This window comes from Podarcis liolepis, assembly GCF_965112155.1.
Source record: "Podarcis liolepis genome assembly, chromosome: 2".
Classification (NCBI taxonomy): domain Eukaryota; kingdom Metazoa; phylum Chordata; class Lepidosauria; order Squamata; family Lacertidae; genus Podarcis; species Podarcis liolepis.
Genome location: NC_139555.1, coordinates 127,889,248 through 127,901,357, shown reverse-complemented (window position 1 = coordinate 127,901,357; position 12,110 = coordinate 127,889,248). Strand labels below are relative to the sequence as shown.

The following is a 12,110-nucleotide window of genomic DNA, read 5'->3' as shown; positions in this document are numbered from 1 at the left end:
AAGCATTTTTACACGGGAAGACACCCGAGGACACCAAAACCTGCATATATGTATATATATATATATACACGCTTATTTTGTGTGAGCTGCTCGCAGGACAGCTTTGGTTCAAAGGCAAGATTGAAATGCAAAGGTTTTCCCCCATTTGTAGCAAAGAGCTCTTCCGCCGCCCCTCCTCTCTCATGGTGGAGCAAGCCCTGAGAACAGCCTTTTCTCTTTCCCTATGTTACGGAAGGGGGGGGGCATGTCTTCTTCACTACAATATATTTGCTCAATTTCTCTAGGACTCCATCACCCCTCCCCTGTCCTCCATAATCTCTCAAGTAATCCTGTCAAAATCACTCTGCCAAACCTTTCCTCCGGGCAATGCCAGGTGACAGACTATGCGTACATGGACCATTGTCTTCTCAGGATGTGCTTATCTGCGCATATCTCCAGCTCTGCATATTCCCCCCTCCCTCCTCCATATGTTAATCCAGTGTAACCCAACCTCTCCTTAATGTATTCATGATGTAATCTGTGTAACCCAACCTTTCCTTAATGTATTCGTGATGTAACTGGGATGTATTTTGCACTGTATTCTGGGACATGGAGGGAAATTTCAAAAGTTCATGTCACCCCTTCCTCTCTGTTCAATCTCGCCTTGAACCTGTTGCGCAATAAACTTGGATCTTCTGCAGTTTGCTCCTGCGTCCGGCTGAGCTCATTTTCTTCCGCAGGGACCCACGGACTTAGTCCGATGAGCTGGGTGGCAGAGTAACACCGCACCCAGATTTTAGCCGTAACACCTAAAATACAGGAAACATGGCAAAGAAGGCCTTGGGGTGTCACCGTGGAACATAACAACAACAGGAACAACAACAACAACAAGTGAAATAGGTTAAATCACTTCGGGCTGCCCTGGGCAAGAGAAAGAGACTAAGGAGGCAGTGGAAGACAGGAGTGCCTGGCGTGCTCTGGTCCACGGAGTCACGAAGAGTCGGACACGACTAAACGACTAAACAACAAGAACAACAAAATAAATAACAATAATAATGGTTGTTAGCTGCCCTGAGCCCGACTTCGGCTGGGGAGGGCGGAATATAAATAAAATTTATTATTATTATTAACAACCGAAATTGCAATAATAATAATGCATGCTCTTGAGGGGGGAATATTTCTTATCCCTAAAATCCCACAGACGTGATGACTGATATAGTGGGAATACTGGAAACCTGGTGGATGGAGAGGAGGAGTTGGGCGCAGGTGTCTCTGGGGAGGAGCCCTTTAGATGCTTCTGCACAGAAACCCAGGCATGTGGGAGAGACTGGAGTTGCCCAGAGAGAAGCCTCAAAGGGGGGGGGGGAATAATAAAATGGGCTTCCTCTTTCCCCCCCATGGTTGGACTCGCTCTAACAGCCCCCAGCGCCCCCTGCAGCTCCTGATCTGGGACTTGAGGCAGGGCAAGGACTGAGCTTCAGGGGAGGAGAGGGTGGCTGGATCGGGGCTCCTGCTCAGGGATCTCTCCCTGGTCTACGCGGAGTCATGGCAGATTCCTGGGCAGGAGGGAGAAGTCAAGGCAGGCGGCCCCCCAGTCCCTCTCTCTTTCTCCAAGATGGCTTCGATCCCTCCCCCAGGGATGCTTCCCTTCCTCCCTCCGCCCCCCAACTTCCTCCTCCCTCCGCCCCCCAGGGTCCCCTTTCCCCAAAGGCCCCCCATCCCAGGAGGGAGACGGGGGGGTCTCCATCCAGGCCTCTCTCGCCCCCATTAACCCTTCCATGGACTCCCCAGTCTCCACCCAAAGGGGACCCACCAAGACACACCTTGGCACCTGCACGGAGCCAGGATCATGGCGCCCCAGGGATTCCTGCCAGGAAGAACCCGGAACTCCCAGAGAGGTGCGGGGTCTCGGTTCAACTCCCAGCCCTGGGGGGGCCTCCCATTTCCTTCTTGCACAAGCTCCGGGGTTGGGTGGGGAGTAGGGCAGCTGAGCATCTCTTCACTACTCTTAAGCGGCTGAGGGGTTGCAAAGGAGATCTTGCAATGCGAATCCTGTGAATGGAAGGTCTCCAATTTGCAGCCAGATTGCATGGATCGGGGCCTCTGCAGATAGCACCCAGGAAGTGGGCCTCTCCAGTAGAGGCCTCAGTGGTAAAGAAGAAAAACATGTTGGGAAATTGGCCCACTGTACCTATAAAAAACTTTTAAAAGAAGAAGAGAACCAATGGAAACTTATGAGTTTTGACGAATTAAGAGATGTCATTGCAGATTGGTTCCAATATTATCAAATATTCGAAAGATTTAAAGTAGATAAACAAAAAAGGTTCGCCGAGAAACCCTGAGATTTGAATCCGACGTAATGAATTCAAAAAGTAAAACCCTTTCCAAAGCTTACTGCCTCCTCCTCGAATGGGAAGTTACATCAGAATATGATAAAGTGGTCTCAAGACTTTGGATATGCTATAACAATGTCCCAGTGGGAAAACCTGTGGAAGAATATTGGAAATTTACTATATGCTATGCCATAAAGGAAAACTTGTTAAAAATGCAACACCGGTGGTATTGAACCCCATGGAAATTAGCCAAAAGGAGGCAGGGGACGCGGGTGGCGCTGTGGGTTAAACCACAGAGCCTAGGACTTGCCAATGGGTTCGAGTCCCCATGACGGGGTGAGCTCCCGTTGCTCGGTCCCTGCTCCTGCCAACCTAGCAGTTCAAAAGCACGTAGATAAATGTTCGAAGTGCAAGGAGATAAATAGGTACGGCTCCGGCAGGAAGGTAAACAGCGTTTCCGTGCGCTGCTCTGGTTCGCCAGAAGCGGCTTAGTCATGGTGGCCACATGACCCAGAAGCCGTACGCCGGCTCCCTCGGCCAATAAAGCGAGATGAGCACCCCAACCCCAGAGTCGGCCACGACTGGACTTAATGGTCAGGGGTCCCTTTACTTACAAAGGAGCCAAAAGTAATTGTTGGAGATGTGGAGACCAAACAGGCTCACTGTACCATATATGGTGGCAATGTAGCAAAATAAAGAAAGTTTGGGAGGAAATCCACCTTGAACTAGAGAAAAAGTTAAGAATCTCATTTATTAGGAAACCAGAGGCATATCTGTTGGGCATTACTGATTCAGATATTCCTAAAAAATGTAAAGATCTTTTTTGTATGCAACAGTGGCAGCAAGAGTTCTTATAGCTACAAGGTGGAAGAGCGATATAATTCCTTCTAGACAAGAGTGGATACAAAAATTGACTGAATATGCTGAATTAGATAGCCTATCTGAAAAAAAATAAAGCGAGATTTGAATTTGTATCAAAATGGGAGGCCTTCAGAACATACCTTAAACAAAATTATACCATGTTAAAATCTGCAGCAGCTTTTGAGTGATCCCAGCAGTTTTTAATAATTGCTTATATAAATATAAACATTTATAGATTGTGAAAATATTAATAGAAAAAAATAGTATTTTGATACGGCAGTAAATTCATGTAAAAAGAATTAAGGAATAAATGGGAGGTCGGGTATAAAAGATAATGAGATTTTTATTTTTATTGTAACATGAAATTGCAATCACTAATTTATGCCATAATTTTTATCTTATTAACAGATTGTGTTAATTTTATTTTATTTCCTTTTCCCTCCCCTCTTAAGTTGTAACGTTTTTCGGTATTGGGTTTTTGTTTTGTTTTTTGGTATGTAATAAGCATGGAAATAAACATGGGGGGAGAAACCAATTTAAAAAAAGAAAAAATATATAGCACCCAGGAAGCGAGTTGTTGTTGGGGGTCTCTGCCCCTTTCTCCCCCCACCTATTACCCCCTTCCCCACCCTACAGCTCTACCTTTTTGTCCTCTCTGGCTCTCCACTGCCATCGCTTTGCTATTCTATTCCGATTTCCTTTCCTGCAATACAAAGAGCTGGGGGCTCTCCAAGGACGCGCCCCCTCTGGGGACTGAAGTGTGCATGCACACGAAAGCTCATACCAGTAACAAACTTAGTTGGTCTATAAGGTGCTACTGGAAGGAATTATTTTTTATTTTGTTTTGATTATATCTTACATTATGCTTACTATTGTGAGACCCTACCTTCATGTCTATACATGAAAGATTTAAACTTTGACTGAAACTCCACCTATATTCTTGACATTTACATGACTTCTCCTATGTCTGAGCTTGTTGACGTCTCCTCTGGTTTCCACTTCTACTGAAGTTCTTTCCACACGCCATCCATTTAAACGGTTGCTCTCCTGTGTGGGTCCCTTGATGCATATCAAGCTCTGTATTCTGCCTTGTACATTAAAAAGGATTCTCCCATGTCAGTTCGTTGATGTTTTCTAAGGCTTGGTGCATGTGGTCAGCTGAAGGAGTGCTCAGATAGGAAAATGTTCTTGGATCTAGACCTCCATCTGTCAACATTGTTGGGCTGAGTGAGTGTTCATTCTTTCCAGAACCAACTGATAGTTTTTGAAAGCTCCAGAACACATTTTAGGTTTATCTGGGAGGAAAGAAACCAAGAATTAAATATAAAATTATAATGGATACTTAGGAGAGAGGTGGATTCTGACTGCCAGATTTATGTTTGTACGATGAGGCCTCTGCCGGCTTAAGAAGTGTGAGATAGTGAAAGACACTAAGCTACTGGATTTAGAAGGTCATGAGAACACCTTTGGTCGGCATGTTTATTCATGGTATCAAAAAACTAAAACACACAAGAGCTTTGTGAATCATGTTATTAGGAAAAACAAATTTAGAGTATGGGATAAATATAAGTATCTGCTGGAATGAAATACACCTTTTGGGTTTTCACCCACAGAAGCAATGTTGGTTTCTGCTTTCCTTCACTGTGCAGCGAAAGGGCTTGTCACGAGACAGGTGTTTACATTCCACAGTCTGTACTGTTGGAGTTTCTCACGGGAAAGGGAGGCTGGATGTGACGTACACTGGTTTCCTGTTTTTCACTGTGTGATTCTCTCCGAGCTGTTGAGGAGAGAGGATGCATTTTCTCTGCTCCTGCAGAGGCAAGATGTCTTTCTGTAATATACCTGCTTTGAACTATAAATAAAGCAATATAGAGTATGCAGCACGTACTCCTCATCCTTCCGCTGGGCACGAGACTCTGCTTTAAATCAACATGTGGTTATGGGCTCCAGAAGTCGAATCGGAGTGCCGGCAAAGGATCGGAAAGCAGAGGGACAGATCAGATCGGAATCTGCTCTGCGCGTAAAAGTGATTGATGAGGTATGTGCTACTGCTCCGGGCAGCCTGCCAGCTTCTAGTTAATTGCTTTATGGCTGGACTTTGAACTTTTAAAGCCGTTTTGCCGGGTACAGGCAAAAGGCTCCCAAGCACAAGTCACTATGCTGGGGAAATCGAAAGTAACTTTTAAGTGCGCTTTTGGAATAGAGCAGCTGCAGCAGTGACGCAGCAGGATTTAAAGCAGCATATATGACGCTGAAGGCTAATGCCAGAGTCATGATGGCCCTTCAGGATGCTTGTGGGATTCCTAAGCTCAACAAGAAAAACTACCACGACTGGGTTCTGTATGCAGAGGCAATTCTGCGGAAAGAGGGTTTGTTTGAGGTGATTACAGACACCCCCCCAGTTCCAGTTACAGATGCATGGGAAGCTAAAGATTCCAAAGCAAGGGGAACTCTTACATTGATAGTATCCCCAGAAGAGCTCTGTCTATTGCGTGATAAGACCTCAGCCAGAGAAATTTGGCACGCTTTGAGAGAGGCTCACTTAAGGACAGAAGCTGGATCTACTATGTTTTACTTTAACAAGCTGCATAATATGGCTCTTGCTGAAGGTGGAGATGTGCGTTTACATCTGATGGAGATGCAAAATCTGAGACATGAGCTGCAACAGAGAGGACTCAACTTTCCAGAGGCTGTGTATTCTTTCATGATACTACAATCTTTGGGTTCAGGTTGGGAGTCTGTTGCAACCCAGATTGCTGTGCAGCCAACCGCTCAGCTGACAGTGGACTATGTAACTGCCGTGATATTGAATGAAGCAGATCGCCGGGGTGCTAGCTGCATGGGCAAGGGGGAGTCTTCACAGACGTCATCCCATAGTGCAGTGGAACCACCAGATGGCGCCAAAGCTTTGAAGGCAGTGAAATGCTACTCGTGTGGACGTCTAGGCCATATGAAGAGGGAATGCAGATATCCCAGGGCCAAGACAGAGCAGCGCAGCGAAAGCTCATCGCGTGGAAAAGGCCGAGGCAAAGGCAAAGGTCCGGTGTCTAGGACAACGCAGCACAAGGCTATGGTTTCACGCTTCACTCCAAAGGTTGCAGAGGTCCAGAAGACGTCTAGATCTTTCTTCGTTGTTGATTCAGCAGCAACCCACCATATGTGCAATGATAAGAGACTGTTTGTGTCTTTTACACCGCAGGAAGGTGCGATTCACCAGGCGGATGACCACACTATTCCCAGTAAAGGCTACGGAACTGTTGTTCTTCACAGTTTGGACTTATCGATACAGAATGTGCTTTACGTGCCAGACGCCAAACATAATCTCCTCAGTGTTGGACAGCTGAATGAGCGGAACATTGACGTGTCCTTCAAGAACAAGAAGTGCATCATCACAAAGAAAAATGATTATGTATTGCATGCTGAATATGTTGATCGTTTGTTTGTTTTGTATTATGATGATGTTGTGCAGGATGACACTTGTTGCATTGCAGGTTCTAACAAAAGTTTGCATGCAGAATGTATTCATGATTTTCACCGAAAATTTGGTCATTTGCATTTTGAGGCAGTATCTAAAATGCCTGCCTTGGTTGAAGGTATGACTATTAAACCCTGCAGGTACCACATGAAGTGCAAAGCATGCGCAGCAAACAAGGTGAAAATGGCTGCGAAAGGTAAGGTGTCTAGTAGGCAAGCTACAGAACCATACCAGGTTGTTCATGCTGATTTGGTTGGACCACTAGCGCCCTCTTTGGGTGGCAATAGGTACTTCATGGTTCTCATTGATGCATTTTCTAGATATATTTTTGTGTATAATCTCAAGCAGAAATCAGAGGCTTTTCCTAGGTTCAAGGAATTCTGTGCTTGGTTGGAAAATGTGCATGGTAAGAAGATAAAGACTCTTTTCAGTGATCGCGGGGGAGAATTCACTTCTCAGCAGTTTGAAGCTTTTCTGACTGAGAAAGGAATTCAACACGATTTGTCTAGTCCTCGCTCGCCATGGCAGAATGGACTTGCGGAACGGGCAAATCAGACATTGCTTCAAGGGTTAAAAACCTTGCTGCATGATGCCAATCTTCCAGAGAGTTATTGGGCTGAAGCTCTCTCATGTTTTGTTTACAGTTACAATCGCAGGTTATCTTCAGCGATTGGTTGTACCCCCTATGAGAAGATGTTTGGCAAGAAGCCATACATCAAACACATGAAGATTTTTGGTTCTGACATGTGGGTTCACTCACCACAAAACTCCAAGTTAGACAAGCGTGGATTGCATGGTATCTTTCTAGGTTATCAGAAAGGGTCTTACAGAATAATGATGACTGACTCTAAGACAATTAAGCTCACAAGAAGTGTTGAGTACAATGCAAAGTGGGGGGAGAATGTGGGAATTTTCCAATGTTATCCTGATGACGGTGATGAGACTGAGGATAGTCAAAAGCAACCACAACAACCCACTGATGAAGGTTCTGAGTCTGAATCTGAAACTGAATCGGGTGATTCAGAGGATTTCAAGAGTGCGAAAGCCTCTATGCGACCCTCTGAAAGCTCTGATCAGGAATTGGAGGAACCATTGTTCACAATAGGTCGTTTTTCTCCCAAGAAGGAAGAGGAGAGTGTTGAAGACTTAAGACTAATTCGTAGGTCACAGAGAGCCACAAAAGGCAAACCTCCAAAGAGATTTGCTGATGAGTTTGCTACGATAGCAGTAACAGCTGTCAAAAGCTCCAAGAAGGTATTTGAACCTTCAAGTTTCCAAGAAATCCAGGGTTTGGATTCAAAGGAAGCTGAGCCATGGTTAAATGCCATGAAGGCTGAGCTTGATTCCTTAGAAAGGAACAAAACATGGGAACTAGTTCCAGTAGTTCCAGGAATGAAACTGCTTGGAAGCAAATGGGTCTTCAAAGCGAAGACAGATCAAAATGGCAAGATAGTCAGACACAAAGCCAGATTGGTAGCCAGAGGTTTTGCACAGGTACCAGGTGAAGACTATCACGAGACCTACTCACCCACAGTGAGATATGAGAGCATTAGGCTTATGCTCAAGCTAGCTGCAGAGGAAAATCTACACATTAGTCACCATGATATTAATACAGCTTTTCTGTACGGATCTCTGGATGAATCACTTTATATGCTTCCACCTGATGGCGTACAGGTAAAACAGGGATTTGTTTGTGCTCTGAAGAAATCCCTTTATGGTCTCAAACAAAGTGCACGGTGTTGGCACACAAAACTCACTGAAGTATTGTTTTCTCTAGGTTTTCAGCAAGGGAAAGCTGATCCATGTGTATTTGTCAAAGAGGAGGGGCAAAAGAAACTGTACTGTTTATTTTATGTTGATGATTTGTTATTCTTTTGGAAAGATGTCGCAATGTACAATAACGCCCTAGCTCAACTAAAAGAGCACTTTGACATGAAAGATCTTGGTGAGGTAAACAACTACCTATCTCTGGAAATAGAGAAAGATCAAGATGGTAACATTCTAGTACACCAGTCACGGAAAATTGCTGATGTGTTAACCAAACTAAACCTGATGGATGCTAACCCTGTAGACACACCAATGACAACAGGTTATCAGGTAGATGACACTGAAGAAGCATTTTCTGACACTACACTGTACAGAAGTGTGCTAGGCAAGCTAAACTTCATTGCCAGATGTTCAAGACCAGACATTGCTGTTAGCTGTAATTTGCTAAGCAGACAAGTCAACAATCCTAGTGTCAAGGATTGGAAAGCTCTGAAACGCATAGCGCGGTATTTGAAAGGCACTATGCATTACAGACTGAGACTTAACAATCAGAAGTCTGGTGGTCTTGAGATATTTGCAGATGCAAGTTTTGGAAGTGACACTACAGACAGGAAAAGTACATCTGGAGTTTGCTACATGTACAATCAGGGTCTGTTTGATTGGTCATGCAAGAAGCAAACAACAGTTAGCTTAAGTACTTGTGAAGCTGAACTGAACGCACTGTCTTATTCACTTAAGGATTGTGAATGGTTAGTACAATTGTGCAAAGATATGAAAATTCCTGTCAAATGTCCAATCCAGGTTTACCAGGACAACAAAGCATGTTTGGCTTTGCTGAAATCTGAAGGTTGTAAGCAAAGCACGAAACACTTGCAATTAAAGTTGCAGCATGCTAGGGAATGTATTCAGAAGGGACTCGTAACGGTGTCCTATATGCCAGGTAATGAAATTCCTGCTGATGTATTGTCCAAGATTGTATCAAGGGATCAACACTGTACATATGTGCAGAAGTTGGGTTTGTACTGATATTATACGAACACGCTGCCCAGTGATGTTCACAGAAAGGGGGAGGATGTTGGTTTCTGCTTTCCTTCACTGTGCAGCGAAAGGGCTTGTCACGAGACAGGTGTTTACATTCCACAGTCTGTACTGTTGGAGTTTCTCACGGGAAAGGGAGGCTGGATGTGACGTACACTGGTTTCCTGTTTTTCACTGTGTGATTCTCTCCGAGCTGTTGAGGAGAGAGGATGCATTTTCTCTGCTCCTGCAGAGGCAAGATGTCTTTCTGTAATATACCTGCTTTGAACTATAAATAAAGCAATATAGAGTATGCAGCACGTACTCCTCATCCTTCCGCTGGGCACGAGACTCTGCTTTAAATCAACATGCAATAGCTTTTAAAGGATGCAATATGGAATAACAACGGGCAACTTACAAAGATCTTTTGGACTTTCCGGAAGAAAAAAGAAAACTGAATAAACAGGGTGAGGTGGGAGGTACGGCAGTGGATGGGTTACAATGCCATAAAATTATCTTTTTTATACAAGATAAAAGGAGAGGTTTTGTAACTCAAAGTTTGCACACTGAAAGAGATATCATTGAGAGTAAAGAGAAAGTGATTTCCAAAATGTAAGAGATACTATTGGAATGGGAAATAAAAGACAAACTGGTAAAATCAGCAGTGATACACTAGGCCAGAAATATAAGTCATAATTAGAGCTGGGCGATATATCGTCCAAGACTGCCTTGAAGTTAACATTGTGGTAACTGTTTCCTAATATTTGAGCCGACAATATATTGCGAAACACAATGGGTGTAAGGACTAGGCGATATCTAGTTTTCAACATTGTGGTCTCACCAGCTAAACATTGCAATGTTATCACCATCTAAACCTCATCTAAATATCACCTGGTGAACGTCATGTTACCAGATAATGGCCATGGGCCATTATCACTCCTGCAGAGATTGTCCCTGGGCCTGACCAATGCAGTGTGATGCTGGAAAACGCGTTTGTGCATGTCCGCGGCGATGGAAATAGCATCTGCGCAGGCTGCTTGGGGTCTAGTTTGGGGCCTGCATAAAGAACCTCTTCTCTTTTCTCATTTTAGCTGTAGGTATAAATTCACGGCCAAAAGCCTTATTGATACACAATTTTCCATCCGATGCCTGCTTACTCAGGAGTAAGTCCTACTCTGCTCCCAGTTCAGGCAGTTCTGCTAGCAGGAGGCCAAAGGACCCGGAGTGGTTTGCAACCAGGTGGTTTCCAAATGCTGCCCTTTTGGATACGTTTCCATTTATTCTTTTGCGTGGGGACTGGCCAGATTGAAACCCCCCACCCCATTCAAAAGAAGGACTTGCAAAAGATTTCAAAGGCGGAATTTCCAAAAGAAGGCACTTTGTCCTGAATTTAAGACAAGTCAGTCGAAAAATCATGGGCTTTTTTGGCGTTTATTTGGGGCCTTGTCTAAAAAAAGAAAAAGAAAAAGTTCTACAATTTTGGAGTTGTCCTGGTTTCTACTTTTTGAAATATGGCAACCCTAATTATTCTGGTCTCTGCTTGAACTGAAACTCCCTTTTAGAGCTCAGCCGGTAGAGCATGAGACTCTGAATCTATGGGTCGGGGGTTTGAGCCCCACTTTGGGCAAAATATTCCTGCATTGCAGGGGGCTGGACTAGATGACCCTCGTGGGTCCCTTCCAACTCTGCAATTCTAGGATTCTACCATGTGTAGAGGAAAGATCATCTTCTTGTGGGCAGTGGAGGAATGATGTAATGTTGGTTGGTGGGAACTGTTCTTGAGTGTTGCCTTGTCACTCACATGCAACACCACAACAGTCCTGTGAAAGGAAGGGGGGAGCATTTCTGCAGGCTGATGTCCATCCATCCATCCAGCTGCCCAGGCCCCAGCACCTCCCCCTAAGAGTGAAGGGTCCCAGTCTGGAAACCCCCCCTTCCTGCTGGAGATGAGGCAGTGAGGGACTCCAGACAGACAGAGGCGCCCTTGCTCTAGAATTCCCTTGCCAGCAGGGAGACTTCAAAAGCCCCCCCCCCATGCCTCCCCCTTCCCTCATTTAGTATGGAGACTTTTCATCTTGTGGTTTGGTCATTTCAAATCCAGTTTTTCTCTCTCCCCCTGCAATTTTAATACTGTTGTTGGTTTCCTTGTTTAAATTATTCTATTTACTAGTGATATTTCACATAGTGTTTGTGAATGCAAAGCAATTGTGGCTCTTGGGTAGAAATCTGTGATCCAGACATGGCCTAGTCAATCACACCTTGTTTCAACATCCATCTAACACAAGGAAAAGAAAATCCCCCCATCATTTAGCCTGGACACTGAGGTCCACTTCCGAGGGTCTTCTGGCAGTTCCCTCATAATTACAGGGAACCAGGCAGAGGGCCTTCTTGGTAGTGGCGCCCTCCCTGTGGAACACACGCCCCCATAATAATTTATTATCATCATCATTATCATCATCAGATGTCAAAGAGAGAAAGTAACTTTTGGAAGACCTATGAAGGCCTTCAGGGAAATTCTTTATTTTTGACATTTTACATGTTCCTTTGTCATAGAACGAAGCTGGCACCATCCATCCATTGGTTCTGGCAGGGTTCCAGTTCATGGTCAACAAGATTAAACAGATGCACGTTGGGCTGATGAGGAGGAGGTGAGGGACCAGGAGTGAGACCTTGGGGTC

General features: G+C 44.7%; 4 protein-coding genes across 4 annotated transcripts in view; 2 read left to right on the top strand and 2 right to left on the bottom strand.

The window, feature by feature from the left end:
* Positions 1–12,110, top strand: part of LOC310701520 (uncharacterized protein) — a 236,561-nt gene that overhangs the window by 116,113 nt on the left and 108,338 nt on the right. The window lies entirely within an intron of this gene.
* The window catches only part of LOC310701885 (uncharacterized protein), a 211,640-nt gene that overhangs the window by 126,404 nt on the left and 73,126 nt on the right, over positions 1–12,110 (top strand). The window lies entirely within an intron of this gene.
* LOC310701406 (uncharacterized protein) overlaps positions 1–12,110 on the bottom strand; it is a 54,118-nt gene that overhangs the window by 36,294 nt on the left and 5,714 nt on the right. The gene's annotated exons all lie outside the window — the stretch shown is intronic.
* LOC310701685 (uncharacterized protein) overlaps positions 1–12,110 on the bottom strand; it is a 73,951-nt gene that overhangs the window by 58,005 nt on the left and 3,836 nt on the right. The window lies entirely within an intron of this gene.